Source organism: Anas platyrhynchos, chromosome 10 (assembly GCF_047663525.1).
Source record: "Anas platyrhynchos isolate ZD024472 breed Pekin duck chromosome 10, IASCAAS_PekinDuck_T2T, whole genome shotgun sequence".
Classification (NCBI taxonomy): Eukaryota; Metazoa; Chordata; class Aves; order Anseriformes; family Anatidae; genus Anas; species Anas platyrhynchos.
In genome coordinates this window covers 14,822,465-14,838,529 of record NC_092596.1, presented here as the reverse complement: position 1 = coordinate 14,838,529, position 16,065 = coordinate 14,822,465, and the positions used below count along the sequence as shown (strand labels likewise).

The window sequence follows — 16,065 nt, the reverse complement described above, 5'->3', positions numbered from 1 at the left end:
AATCCTGCTCAGAAGTCCCTGCACATTTAGGCCACCGACTCCAGAATGACACTTTAGCTGCTAGAGTTGCTGAAAAATATATATTAACCAGACTGATTCAGCCTGTCTGTGCAAGCTTTGAAACAGGAGGAAGAAAAAACTTGTCAAGTAATTTCAAGTGGTAGAAGGGTTTCTGATTTTTTTTTTAAATCATTAACAATACAGCTTAGAAACAGTTACCAAGGAAGTGTGTTAATAGAAGAAACTGAGTCTCTTTTTTTTTTTTATTAGATTTTTTTAAAAAACCAATACTGAAAAAAGAAAAATTTTCAAGGTTGAGGCTATCTTGTGTTCCCCCTCCCCTTAATGTTTCTCAATAATTGTATATCAAATTGAACTATTCTTTTGCTCCAAATGATTCCCCAACAAACCGTATAACCAGCCTACCTATGCAAAGCACAAGCAGTACAAGGACATGTTTTACTGTCTCACAAGTTTTTACAAAGCTGATGTCCTATGACAAGCACAAAGACAGCTTAGGCAAAGTATTGCCTAGAAAGAAGTATTGGAAAATTATCATTTAAGGCAATATTTTATATAATAGTAATATATACATATGAATGCACACACAGAGATCAAAGTTATTCCAAACAGAAATGAAGCATACAAACAAATATCATTAGATTCTAGGCAAAACTCATCTCTGTTCTGAGAACAATGCCAACATTTCAAAAGATTTCCAAACTGGAGTATATGGACTTAAAGATTCCTCATCTCTTCCAGGAACAAAACTGCGAATATCGTTCTATTATAAGTTGTAAGTGTTTTTCCAATTGAAGTCAAGCAGTTTGCCTCTCCTAGGAATAAGCACATCCTTTGTCACCCAGTTCTGCTCTCTCCAGACCTCTGACTCTAGTTTGTATGAGTCAGGACCACAGTGGTGTCATCAGTGATCTATAACTACTGGACAAGCCAGACCAAGTCCTGGGTTTCATGGGAAGATCATGGAACCAAAAGAACTTTTATGCAAGGGACCTTCAGATTTTGAGAAATGTAAAGATAAAAGATTTAAAAAAAAAAAAAAAAAAAAAAAAAAAAAAAGTATTTAATTGAGAATCTCCAGGTCTATGCTTTCTAACCTGTTGATTTGAAAAGTTCTCTGGATTTTCTGAAATCTCTGCACAACAGAAAGTGCTCCAAAGGAAGCCACCAAGCAAGCACATATCCCCATTCCATCAGATATAAACAGCTGAAATCCATTTGCTAGGGTCCTGACAAGAAATGCCAGTGCTGCCACTTCTTGTGGCAATGCCACTGCCCAACCTTTTAAATCCCAACCTAGGTGGCTTCGCTCAGGAACTCTATCAAGTTTCTGGAGAAAGAGGTTGGAATTTTCCCTTGTGAAAACCAGAACAGAAAAGTCTAGCTCTTCAGTTCCAAGCTAAATAGCAGCTGAGAAAGAGCTTTTAGCATAACGAGGCTTAGAATAAAATCTTTAATTAAACTAGTCTGAGAGCTGAGGGCTATTATTTAATAAGAAAAGGTTTTTAATCTTCTGAAGAAGTCACTACTACGCTTTTTAGCTGACAGCAATTTTGAGCAACGATCACTAAAAGGGCTGAGGATTTATAGTTCTTAAAGAGGAGGTAAGTATGAGGGCATGGCGAGGGGAATCATCTAGTCAGAAAGTGCATCACAGCTACAGCTCTGGCATGAAAATTTTGAGTAACTTCCACAATCCAGGTGCAGAAAGTGTTCCCAGAAAGGTTACCAGGCAACAGTGCTGCCTGCAGACAGCAGCTGAACCACGGCTCTGCTGTGCTCCCCTTCTAGCACCTTGTCTCAACGCTGCACCACAGAGAGCAGATGCCCCCTTCCTCTCGCAGGCCAGCATCCCTGGCACAGCAACCACCCCCGTGCTGGAGTGCGTCCTCCCACACTGAGGTACAGAGTGAGTTAATACAGCAACAGCTTTCACTCCAGCACACAAACACGCCACCCTGAGCCCACCACAGCTCACAGGGGATGGCATCCTCAAATCACAGGTGGGGTAAGCTCTGCTCTGGTTCACCCAACAGCTGCAGCAGGACCAACACACATCAGTCACAATGTACAAGAAATCACAAAGGCTGGTCCTCTTGCAGCTCCTGCCCATCATCATGATCAGTCCTTCCAAACAACAGGAAGTATTCCTCATTTGTCCTTCAGATATAATGATCTCAGGCACTGTTGTCTTCTACTTGAAATTGCTTCCAGCACTTCTCAGCCCAGATTTTTCTACAATGTCAACTGAAGAACCTAACAAATAATCTTGCTCAGGCAGGACACATTTGTTTGCATTTGTAAGGAAGTAAATGTTTATGTAAAGCAGTCCTCTACTGTCACCACAAACATCTTAGGGTTTTTTGTGTCATACTGTAGCTCATTTTTACAGTCATTTCTCCTCGTCCTGTGCAAGTCTGGTTCAATCCAAGAGATACTTCCAGGTTCCTTTCACAGATACAGTAACTGCCCTCTTCAGCTTGGAAGAATGTAAAAGAAATAGTTTGATGAAGCAAAAGAAAAGAATAGAAAAATAGAAAAACAATCCCAGCCAGGATCCCTACAGAGGCAGGGCTCCCAAGAGGGTATGCCAATCAGCAGACAGCTGTTCCCACACACAAGATGTCACACACAAGATGACAAATTTGTGGTAGCAACAGGAATTTCCTGTTCCTTCTTACTCTTGCTAAGAGAGATTACATTCAGTGGGATGTCAAAGTAGCATTTGCCTCTGCCAGGAGGACATGCATGCAGCCTTATAACAAAGGAGACCCAAAACTGGATTTTGAGCTTTGCAGAGTCCAAGGAGTCTCCAGGAAAACTTTTTCAAGCACAAAGGAGAAGTACAGCAAAGCCCTAAACTATCAGAAGCACTTGTGGAGGAACGGGTTCTGTTTGTCCTTCACTTCAGCATCTTTTAAAAGACAGCTTATGTGTTTCAACCAGAACAGACTGTGTTTCATATGCCAGTTCAAGACAAAAATCTACCAAATGAGTTGGAAAGCAGCATCTTGCTGCAACAAAGTTTCACTACCAAAATATAGACTTACAGAATCTATTTCCATTATTTCTTTCTATGTTGTCAAAGACTTCCACTTCCAGCATCTTTTGTCAATAATTGTATGAACTGAATAGGGGGGAAAAAAGTTCCCTTCCCTCTTTTAAAAAAAAAAAAACAAAAAAAAGTTTTTCCTGAACCAGCTTCTGTAGCTGAAGACCTATCTTCTGTAGACTCATATAAATACATCACAGCTGCATCAGAAAGACTTTTTTATAGCCCTCTGCACTCTTTGCTGTCAGCCTGTACAGGTTTCCGTTGCTCACAATGGGTTACAGACAGCATTTGAAGATTCTGATCAACTCAGTTTATAACTGTTTCAGCCCATCTTTTATGGGACATTTCATGTCATCCTCAAACAGGAAATGTAAGTATAGCCCATTAAATTGTATCAGCATTACTAAGTAGTTTTATAAGTAGCAGGAGCACCCATTAGACTGAATTATACAAGGAGAAATCCCCCTTCATTATACCTCCAGTAATTCCTTAAAATCAAAGGAAAAAAGTATTGTTAGAGATACATGACCTGTGAAGCAGAACAAATTTTGACTCCTTTCTAGTTTGCAGCCTGGGTGTAGCAGAAGGACACCCTTCCAAAAGGGAGTATCTGTATTTTTTTAATCAACAGTTTACACAATAGAAAACTCTTGGGTATGCTGTAGATCTGCCTTACGATTCAGTATAATCCAGTTCAATAATGCACTTTCTAAAAGGGAACACCAAGTCTCCAGAGGCTGATTTATCCCATCTTCTAGTGGTTGTATATTTTAAAAAATATTGAAGAATCATTGAAAGCATTACTCTGATGGGTTTCAGAGAATACACACTTCTTTAAATGGCTGAAATAAGTTCCACTCAACCACTTCTAACTACTCCTGAGTACTACAAGTGTCTGAGTCATGCCAAAGAAGGGAGGTTTTCACATTTCAGAAGACTAAAGTCTATATAGTAACTCAGGATGTAACAGCACAAGTGCAGTAACTTTAACTGCAGAAGGGAGAAGTGAGAGTGCAATTGCATTCTGCAGTCAGGTCATTCCAGAGCTCCAATCACTCTTCCTGCTGGTTCAGGTTTCTTAACTGATATACAGCAAGGGATATGATTACAGCAGTGACCATTTACTGCGAGACATGAAAAGAGGAAAACTGCAGATAAAAAAAATAGATTCTCCTTTTGGAGGTAACCAGGGTTATTACTGCTTCATCCATTTATTGCTATTTGTTCCTTTCATATTACCATTGCCAAAAAAAAAAAAAAATCACAGATTGCAACTCACTGTTTCACAGTATTTGCTGTTAGATGTATAGGTACAATGTTGAAAATAGGTTTTCCCAACAACACATTACCAGGAAGGCTTTGCAGCTGGATTTACCCTGAAATACATGGCAATCTAGGTCTAAAAGAACTACATTAAAGGCAAAAGTAAGAGGACAGAGCTTCAGAGAAAAAAAAAAAGCTACCCCCAGAGAAGTGGGATGGCAGCCTCCCTGCAACAACCACTAAAGCAACAAGTTCTACACGCTCTGCAGAGGTAGGAAGCAGCATTCAGCAGTGGCTAGCAACCAGTTTCTCATTTCACCCATTCCATAGCTTTATTTTCATAGAAGAAACAGCATTCCTATCTTCACTGCAGCATACATGGAGCAGAACAGGGCTTAACACATCTTCACACTCTACAGATCAGAGGCTTTTAGGTTCTGTGACACTCCCCCAGAGTTTTCACGATGGCCAATTCTTTGGAGTTCAGTACGGAGTTTAGAAAATAATTGCCAGGTTCATGTAGGAGTTCCCAGCTTTTTTTCAGCATTATTACAGCTAGAAGCGTGTGTGTAGATTCAGGTTATTGCCAGGTTCCAATACCACAGTCCATGAGGTGGCTGCCAACAAGATCTCAGGAATGAAGATGGGCTGGCTCCCTGCAGTGACAGCTGGATGAGATGCTGTAGCCTACTACAGTGCTATCACAGCTCTTCCAACATTTTTCAGAACCTCTCTATTTGCATATCTTGCATGTATTTGCATATCCTCTTTCATAGCAGGAGAGGACCTTTAACACAAATGAGTGCTCATATTGATGGTAAACCACACATCTAACAATAAAATGAGTGATAGAGTTTTGATACATATTTGTTAAAGATACATAGATCATTTTTGCATAGACGAAGGTAAAGTGAGCAATTTGCATAATAAAAGCACCAGGTACAAGCATTAGTTCCATATTATTTAATATTAAAGTTTGAATTCAATGCAACAAGTGGAATATCTAATAAGCAACTTTTTTTTTTCTAGCAATACATTCATTATATTTAAGAGTTTTATATTTGATAAAATATAATAACTTTAATGCAAAAGAAGTCTTAACTAATTACATAATGGGTCACCGAATTTAACAGTACCATATCCTGCCAGTTCCTTTTAGGTAGTGTCTTGGATAAGACTTACTTATACAGCAGAGTGGAGTTGAAATGATGGGTTGCAGACTCAGAATAAGGAAATAGATTTTTAACAGGAATTTTTTTGAGATTTCTAAGGAGACACCATTATGCCTCTTCTCATTTCCCAAAAGTATAACGTTTATGACATGTGCTGTCTAGTCTCTTATTTTATAGGATACCTTCTATTGACAGATACTTTATTATGACCTTTTTGCAATGATGGGACCAATACAACACACTATTCATGATGAAGGTACACTAATGCCATAAAGGTGTTTTCTGTTCCTTTCCTCACATGTTCTTGCATTCGGCTTGCTTCTTTTTGGGTGCTGCTGGCATTCCCACAATTCATTATAATTCCAAGGTCAGCTATTAATGTTGTGGAATGTAATCTGTAGTAACCAAACAAATGGGCTCTGTTTCCTGATTCCAAATCCAGACAGAGACACCCTACTACTGTTTGGTCACACAGCACTATGTCCCACCCAGACCTTTTAGGGTGCCTCTGTGGCCCTAAGGCAGGACCCTACAACCCTGAAGGCATTCTGGGATCCCTGATGCCCAAAACAGAAAGCCCGCAGACAGCTGACCTGTCCCTAACAGCACCGTGGAAAGCATCCTTCTTTTGAACTCAAATGCAGCATTTGAGTTAATTGGACTTCAACTTACCATGTCACTGAAATTAAGTTCATTAAAATACATACTTCTGCTGGTTTGCTGTAGCTAAAGAGCTATTGTCTTTATAATTTTAAAGAAAGTTCTGCAGCTCCAATGTGCTAGCAAGTTGCAGTTGTTATAACAACCTGGCAAGGTTAAAGGCTTGGCAAGAGCTGCATGTGAGCACTGGAATTTTATGATCTATACCAAGTGGGAGTGCACTGAAAGGACAATAAATAGTTGCTGCCTTCCAGTTAAGGTGTTTTTTAAATAAAGATGCCCACAAACACATACTGCCTACCACCACCCAAAAAAAGCCTTCCATCTTCTTTTTTTCCTAGAACTTCTGTATTCAGACGTAATGCCCTGGTGCACCTCTTTGTCCAAGAGCTGAGCAAAGCTTAGGAGTAGCAATGATTTCTGCTTTTTGCAGGCCTTTGAAACTCCAGAAAAATACTATAAAATATAAAAAGAAAAAACAAGCATCTTCTGTGTACCGTAGAACAGGGTTTGTAAAGTAGACAAAGTTAAAAAATAAACAGCATAAGCTGCAATTCTTTTGATTGAATTTTAAAATTTAACTTTATTACCAAGTACTACATTGGGAAAAAGGGCCACATGCAGAACTCCAGACAGATTTATACTGAGTTGTTGATTTTACAGCTACCCAATAACACACACCTAGGACATATGAATAAGTTTGCCTGCCTTAAATAAAACTATAGTTTTCAAAAGATACCTATTTTCCTAGCATTTTCATTCAAAATTTTATAGAGGCAAGATGCTACCAAAGAGCATAGAGGACAGTAGATGCCTACCACAAGACAAGGATCACAAGATACTAAAAATAAATAAATAAATAAATGGCAAGAAAAAACAATAGAGGTAGTAAGAGGTAGTACCTAATTTCATATATTTGAGTTGCTTGAAAGTGAAAACATACCAAATAAGCACAAAGTTCAGCTTTCAAAGTTTTCATAGCCCAGTTCTACTGCTAAGCCAGTAAACCTGTAGACCAGTCTGTGCTGTTGCTGACCATAAAGCTGTCATTTACAGAAACATCTCACTTATTTCAGACAGAAATGTCTGATGTGATGAACAAGCAGGCAAAGACTGGACTAACAGCAGTAGCTCATCCCAGAGCTGGTTGCTGCAAATAAGGGAAGATGCTGCAGACACCCATGGCTTCCTAAAGGAGAAATGCAGTCTTTAATCCAGACTTTTGCCTACCTCCCATCTCCCAGAAATGGAACTATCTCACAGAAACACGTATTACGGCTTTACAAGCAGACAAAGCCAACTTAGAAAATAAGGCTGGGATTTCTGTTAACTCACACTTTTCTCGTACAGAAGCAGTTTGTGAAGTCTGAGTTGAAATCTAAAAAATACATCCTTCCTCTAAAAAGCTTTAAAGTAGATCTCTTGGCTCATCACAAGCTTCTCAGCCACTTCAGCTCTTACTGTGGTACCCTTACCATTCTCATTTCTACTTCTCCCCAGCCCAGGAGATTTCAGCCTTTGCTTCGATTATCCAGACTATTATCCATAGCTACAGCAGGTCCAATAGATGCTCCCTGAACAAGGAGCGTCTGTGGTACACTCCTCCACAAACAAGGAGTCATTTACTCCATGTCTGCGCATGCTCAGGAGGTTGAGCTCACAGCTACGTAGCTCTCCAATAAAGAGGATAACGCACCTTACGTGTTAAGGCACAGTAAAGAGGTATTCCACACTTCGTTACCAACTTCATTTTAAGGCATGAAAAGAAGCAGGAGTTAGAGATCTCAGACTCCACCACAAAAGTTTCATTCCTCAACAGAGCTGCAGAGCACAAGGGTTTCAGCCTACCTTATTCAATAACACAAACAATTTGATAGCCTCTCCCAGAACATGACCTTCCAGCAAAGCAAAATAGATGCTTTAATTACCACCATCACATTTCATCTTGCAGAAGTGAGCACTGCAAAGACACATGTGGGCTCTCTCCTGCCTTCTGACTCTTTCAAATTAATTGGTTAACTTATTAGAATCAGATAAATGAGAAATACAACAGCTCACTAAGTGCTTATCATAATCCTACTTAGTTAATGCAACCCCTTTTTCAATGAATATTAACATAGCAGGTGTTTTTCTTTTCTTTTTTTATTTTAAGCTATACACCAAGATACTGATCATGCTAGATCTCTACTAGTGCCTAGAGCTGCCCATAAACCACCAAGTTAGCTCAACCAGCCCCACTCACTCAGTCACACACAGTCTTATCCCCCCAGCCCACAAGAAACTCACCATCTCCTCAGCAAAAGAGGGACATCAAAATGTGCTTTCCACAGTGCCTATTCGCACCGCACACAACTACAAGCCTGAGTCACACATCTCCAGCTTCACAGAGGCTGACCCACAATATACCAAAGCCAGGGCCCTTTCAGCTATTCTGAAGGCTGCAGAGAGAGCAGGTTGCACGAACCCTTCTTGAGCCACCAGCAATCTCCCTCCTCTCCAGCTGCAGCTTGTTTAGGGTCCTTCACAGACATTCATCAATGCAGTCCCCACCCTAACCAGTATCCACTCAGTGCTGACCTTTAACACCTTTTATGATAGAAAGCTGTTTCTGAAAGCAGTTTTTCACGCCAGAAATGGCAATGTCTTCCTTTATAGGCTTTCCCAACAACACTTCTGAACTATTTAAATTCTCCATGCAAACTTGAGAGGTGGGTGCGGGAAGCTGCTCTCTTTCTGTGCTAATTTGAGAGGAGACACTCGCCAGTCCTTGCTGTTGTTTGCTGCCAACTGCTTCTGTGCAAAGGAAAAAACGGAACCAGCCACACGTGCTTGAATGAAGCCTTGTCATTCTGCAGTTTAAACTCATGCGTCCTTGACACCAGCTCTCACACATGCATACAGCATCTATCATCTGCTATTAAATACTGTGAATAGGGGTGTTGAATGTTGATCTTACTGCTTTTTTTTTTTTTCCCCTCTACTTCTATCAAAATTACGGACTTCGATCCCACAGTGCTCAGAATTAGACTGATAAAATTAACAAAGAGGAGATATAAATTAACTAGGACTCTCAGTTCCCCAGATTTTAGCAATCTGGCACCTCATATTAACTGAAGTCTTTTAGGACCCAATTACTGAGGCAGCAGGCTCTCAGCCTTAAAGAAAGGCAATTCCTCTCTGTCCAGGCCAGATCCTGTCTGCAAGGACTGATCACACCCCACGTATGTCACACTGTCTCTCCTCCTTACAGGATGTTAAGTGCTACTGGCAATTTCAAATCTTCCAGCTATGTGAATGTTTGTTCAGTATTTAGTTTTTATTCTTTATTTGTCATATGTGTCTGTATTCTATATTTATTATTTAGTATTTACCCTTTATTTAGTTTTATTGGTGGTAGAGGGACCGTTGGACCAGATGACCTTCGATGTCTTTTCCAACCTTAATGATTCTATGATTTGTCCATCTGCATTGCCAAGACACCTTGGACTGACTGTGGCATTTGGCTGCCTAGTGAACAGAAGAAAAAAAATTGGTTGAAGTTTCTACTTTTCAGTCAGTGAATGGCCATGACCTTCTTCTACACATATTTAGAGTCTTCCAAATAATGTTTTTTCTCCACCATGTAGTAGAGATGGCTTATACATCACCTGCCTATATGTTGAACGTTGAACATCTTTACGTGTTTTTATGTTCAGTCATATACTCTCACCACAAAAAAAAAAAAACAAAGAGATTTCTTGAGAGCAACCATAGACTGAAAATATTTTGGGGCCTGCTCCAAGCTGGAAGATGCTTTGCCCTGCTGACCCAAGCCAGTGTGCTTGGTGACAGCCACAGTATTTCAGCTGGGGCATAATTCCATGTTTTGGTATTAGCTTTGTGGTATAAGGAATGTCCATGGGGCATGTAGTGGCATGCTTTGTTGGACTCCATCATCAAAATCACAGAATACAACTCAACATTCCAGACATTTACGATAAACCATAGCTTTTGCAATAAGCAACAGCAGAAAACATTAAGATGAACTGTTAAACACATTCCTTTTTCTGTTTCTTTTTTAATTGAATTTGGAAAAAGCAATGCAAGCATTCATTAAAGGTAGGTAATAAGCTTTTCTTTCTAAAGACAAATACAGTACAGCTATAAAACCATGTAATATTGGCATTAGGAAGCCACCAGTGATCTGTACTAGGCAGTGCTAGAATTTTTTCCTGCTGCTATTCAGAAATCCTAGAATTTCAATGAGAAGCTATGATTACTATGCTGCAAACCTATAATCAGGAAAACAAAACCAGAAAAGTTGGCAATCCAGCATCATTAGGTGCTTGTTAGCGAGCTGTTGAGGATACACAGGCCCCCTGGGCTGCGATAATTCAAGACATTGCAGATGGAGCTACTCTGCCAGTCATGCTCTAGGAAGCCTTATCCAACTTATTAAAACTAAGAAACTGCTATATAAATAAAAACCTCAAGACAGATTGTATTATTTGGCACAAAAATTTTGAACACTATTAACTCTAGTCCTGTACTCCTTACTCAGAAGTCAAAAATAAAGTTCCCTAATTTTTCCCCCATAAAAAGTCCAGGGTTACTAAAACAAAAAGTAAAAGGTTAAATCGTGTAAATATTATGAAGTTAACTTCCTTTTCTGCTTACAAGAGGAAGAAACATCTTCAGATGATGGTTATAAATGTGACGTTGACACAGATGGTCTATTAAATTAGAAAATTACTGCAATTGATTGAGAACACTTGGACTGTACCTACTCAGAAAGTTCTCATATAAAATATCTTCTCATTGCAAAGGTCAGGCTTTTGAGAGGATGATTTATTATAAACAGAAACGTAGTGAATTTTTCCACTTCATTGATTAAATATATTAGAACAAAAATCCAATTATTATTCCTGATTGATTTATTGGCATGTTTTGGAGACCTCAGACCAGTAAAAATATTATTTTTATATCCTCCAGCCCAGGAGGATTCACAGCTTTGAAAAGCAACCTTCTGTCACAGAGGGAGTATTAGATTGAAAATTAAAATAGCAATGTGTTTTTGTCAGCAGAACTTCCTCCAGTGCTAGCTTCAGGCATCTGAAGTACTTCTTAGCACTGCAGAGCACGTTAAGAGATGAACTCATGTCACTGTATACTGTGTTAAATTCAAGATTAAGTCACTTGCAGCAAAGAGTACATTTCCTACTTGTTTGCACAATGTTAGCAAACCAAGCTTGCAGCAGGGACAAGTGTCAGAAATTTTCCAGTTTCCATAAGAAAATTACAATTCAATGAAACCAACAAGTTCAAAAGGCCATGTCCTGTTCTGTAGCACTATGGGCCACAGCTAGAATGGGGGTGAGATTTTCTTCACAAAGTTGAAGTCATGCCCCTGTCCTCTGTGCTTTTGGGTGAAGGGGCTCACAGGAGGCAGAGCAGGCAATTCTCTGGCTCCAATATCCCCCTGCACAAGGAGAGAAGTGAGAAGAGGAGACAAAGACCAGAGCTCTGTGTGCACACACAGATCACAGACACAACATATAAAAGAGATGATGCCACATCTCAAAGCCCCGCCAAGCCACAATGCTCCTTTGCCTCGTTTCCACTCTTCCTTGGAGGTGGCCAGAACACTCATCTTTTTTCAAATTCTGTCCAGACATGCACCTCAAAAACCTGAATAATCACACATCAGGTATCAAATCACCTCCCTGTGGAAATATACTCCACCTTCCACTGCAGAGGAGAAGCTGGAAGAGACTCAGTTTTCTGACTGTGAACTGTACAAGCCCACTTCATTCACCCCTTGAAAGGGAAGTTTAGGAAATTTCCTATAAAAGGAAGCCAGTAAGTGAGTCTTTGTTCCAGCGATGCCTCTCCAAGAAGCACCCATTCTACTCCTCCTTTTTCTTTCCCTCCCCAAAGAACATCCTGGCCCCATCCTGCTGGTCTACTCCTGCTCCCTCCTTCTCAGACACTTCTGATTTCTAACATTTCTGTTACCTGTCTAATGATAAAATTTATATTAAAAAAAAAAAAAAAAAAAAAAAGGTGGGGGAGAAATCAATCTATTCCTATTTTATAGCAGTTTTTACTGAAGGACAGATGACACTTCTAAGCCTAGGCCTATGCTAGGTGTTTTGCCAAAGGCACTGCATTGCCCTGGAAGAATCACAGGCAAGGAACAACTGTCTGGAAGAGAGAAATTAACACACAAAGCAAGCTACCGACTTCTGCCAGCAGATTGATTCCAGCTTCCCTGACCACTTAGGAGACCATAACCCATAACCTACAATGATTCAGCTTCCTCAGTGGAATGTTTTGTGGTTTTTTCCCCTGTAAGTCGGACAAGTAAATGGTTTTTAGGCCCCAAGATAGAGGGAAAAAAGAAAAGAAAAAAAATACTTTTAATGTAAATTTAATTGCCTTAATCACAGAATCCAAGAAAACGACCAAAACACTTTCTCAGTAAATTTATCATATGCAATGTCAAATTGAAGTGCCTCAAGCTGGTGTCACCTTCACAGTATACACAATGTTCTGAGACTGCTAGATTCACATATCTTTACATAACGCCTTTTTTCCTACTTAAAAAAATATATATCCTATTTAAAATATATATATATTATATATGTTGTATTCACTGAACTTTTCTCTATATCTGTTTAAGAAAAGTTACAAAAAAAACTTGCAAAGCAAAGAAACAAGTAATCTGTCAATGTTCCTTCCTAATCACTTTGACTTTTCAACCCTCAACAATCAATATATAAATATATATAATCAGTATGTAAAATTGACTATTTTTATTAATGTATGCCTACTTCTTTATTATTTTTTTTATTGACTGGAATATCCTGGAATCATAAATGCAACAATACACTAATATTTACTAATATTTTCAATCATTTTGAATACTTCATGCACTTTCTCTGTTCAAACAGAACCTGCATGCCACACAGTCCACAGGACAGCTGCAAACCTAGAAATACAGTTTTATGTTATCTGCATAACAAATCACAAAATTAAGTAAACCCAGTAGCCCATAATTTCACACCTGGAGATTTACCAGAAATTGCATTAAAGCTCTGGGGCAAATAAAGTGAATTACTCTGAACTTCAGAGGATTTCATTTTATGCTAGATAAAGTGTAAATATGTTTGGAAGGTGATATATTTCTTGTTGATTTACCCATGCCAGTTTAATGTCATTGGTATCTTTGGCTGCCAGAAATGGTAAATAAATGTGATAAACAACATGTGCAGTCTAGTCAAATATACTCTCACTGCAGTGAAACAAGGAAAATATTATAAAACATGTTTGTGATCAAGCACAGAATATAAACTAGTTGCTGTTACTAAACTTGAGTGCACATTGTTATTTCACATATTGACAATTTTATTCAGAACATGTCATTTTACTGGGCTTTTTTTTTTTTTTTTTTTGTCATAACAGGCATTTCCTCTTTCCTAAAATTACATTTTTTTCTCAGGGATTTGATCTCTGACATATTATTTTGCATTTGAAAATTTCCATTTGCTTTGGATTAGAGAAGTAGTGCCCAATGAACCTGTGCAAAAACTTGGCAAAAGACAGAAGCCATTATTGTCAAGTGCAGATAATCCACATCTGAAAGCTGCTAATCAAAACAGCTCAAGCATGGAAAAGAGATTGACTGTTATTACTATCATCATGCAAAAATAAACAGATTCACCTTTCTGCTGAGGACTTTGCTCTTTAATTCCCTAGGAGATTTAAACCTGATAACTGAATAAATTATTGTACATCCTTTTGCTCTCTTACAAAATTCAAAGTGAATTAGTCTAATAATGAAAAGCTTTGACTAATGAAGTTCGAAAGCAAAAGTCATACTTCACATTCCTGTGGGGGGAAAAAAAAAAAACGAAAGTCAAAATACTCGTTAAATAGAGTCTACTTATGACAAGGCAACAGGCTGTATCTTTGATCCCTATTTGCCCATAGACTTGCACAAAATAGTAGAGATCATAAATTTGATATACTCAAAGCAAATAAACGATAAGTGTTTCCTAGAAGGGCTTTCAGAGCTAGTACCAAATGGGGCTGAGCTCTAAATTAAAATGCTACAGACAGCTGGTGAAAGAATAGCTCCTGACAAAAATCCCCATCACTTGCAGTTAGATGGTGCTTCTGTAAAAGAAATTAGACAAAATGAGGAAAAAAAAAGGGGGGGGACAGGAGGGTACATCAACAGCTTACCTATTCAAGCATTACCAAGTAAGCATGTTATTTGTCTTTGAGACAGGTTTTATCCTGGAGAGGTGCTGCAGGCTGCCTGGCAGCTCTAGCACAGGTTAATTAAGAACAGACAGGAGAGACTGAGCAGCCCAGATGCTGGGGCTTCTTTCCAGCCCTGTGCACAACACTCTGAGGCAATAAAGTCCTCGGCCATCCTCACAGCCCATGGTTGATACCATCTCTGGCAGGTACAAGTTATCCATCAGCCCCCACAGGAGACGTGGGCATGGAAAGGCAAGTGAGATGGGATCGCTGCTCCCAAAACCTGCACTGGGAAACTAATACCAGAGGGCAGCCAGACCATTTGCATGGGGACACAAGACTGAATTGCAGTTAATTAACTGCCAAAGTGTAAGCTGAGAAGAAAGAAAGAGAAGCCCAAAACCCAGATTAATCCAGAAGTCTCTTGAGAATATGCTGCGATGCTCACGGACTAAAAAATCAGCAAAAGAGAAGCAGAACCTTGCTGAAGAAGGTTAACAGCTGACATTTGAGTAAAGTGAAAGAAAACCCAGGAATGCATGCTGGGTGACCCAGAGATGCACATGAATTCTGGAAAAAGCTTGGACTGAAGGAGAAACCCCTGTTCCAGGAAATAATTAGGAAAAGTTTTCATAGAGAAAAAAAAAAAAAAAAAAAAAAAGGAAATAAAAGGAAAATGAAAATACAACACACATCTTGTGTAGAAACCCCCAAGAACTGCATGTTAATGAATTTGGAACCGGAAAAGAAGGAGCTATGGAGCATCTTTCTGCCATGGGACACTGTTTGGGCACACCATAACCCACTCTGCTTCATGTGCAGGCAGCGACAACCAGGCTTTAACATGCGCCATGCCACAGCCTGGCTCTACAAGACATGCTATCAGTGACTTGAGACTGCAAAAAACATCTTCTGTCTTGTCTTAAAAAATGCTCCTCCGCAGTATTAATGAGTAGAAAACCAACCCTGGGCTGTTCTGCGTACAACTCTACAGCATGACCTTTTTGAAGCTATGTAGCTCCAAGACATTATTTTAATTGAACAGAAAAATCTTTAGTTCTGATTAAGAAGAAAAAGTCAGGTAGATGGTAGATCCACTGATTTCTGAATGTGAACAGACACAAAACACAATCAGAGCATCGTTCTCTGTGTTGTAGCAGTACTTTCAGGCATTTCTAATCAACTTTTTCCTCCTTTCAAAAAGTCCAGTTTTTTAAATTGTGTGGACTACGACAACACAATTAAAGAAAGTAATGATGTGTTTCCCCTGAACAAGCTGAAAAAAATATGTGATCCAAGGCTTCTTTGAAGTAGAAATCAATTTTCTGTAAAACAAGCAAACAGTCTCACCTTGTTTTATCAGACAGGATCTTCCTTTAATAGTCTCTAAGAAATACTAGTACCACTATATCAATGTATGTGTAATCAACCCCAGTGATGAGGTTTCCTGTTAAACCAGGCTCCTCTACCTTGTGTGCAGCACAGACCAACTTAACCATCAACAGAATAGAAACAAAAGGGCGCCCATTAATTAGCAGACTTATTTACGTCACCACAAATCACTGAGGACAGCGAAGTTACTATTGCCTTATTCTTACACTCTTCCCCAAGCACCTTTTTTTTTGTATGCTATCATTAAAAACAAAT

General features: G+C 39.1%; 1 protein-coding gene across 17 annotated transcripts in view; it reads right to left on the bottom strand.

The window, feature by feature from the left end:
* HTR2C (5-hydroxytryptamine receptor 2C) overlaps window positions 1-16,065 on the bottom strand; it is a 333,447-nt gene that overhangs the window by 280,285 nt on the left and 37,097 nt on the right. For 6 of the 17 annotated variants that reach the window (XM_013096699.5, XM_021270279.4, XM_013096703.5 and 3 more), the window contains exon 1: window positions 8,458-8,665. The exons of the other annotated variants lie outside the window; for them this stretch is intronic. The gene's annotated coding sequence lies outside the window, so the exon portion shown is untranslated. Of the gene's footprint in view, window positions 1-8,457; window positions 8,666-16,065 lie in introns of those variants that run through there. 17 annotated transcript variants of the gene reach the window in all.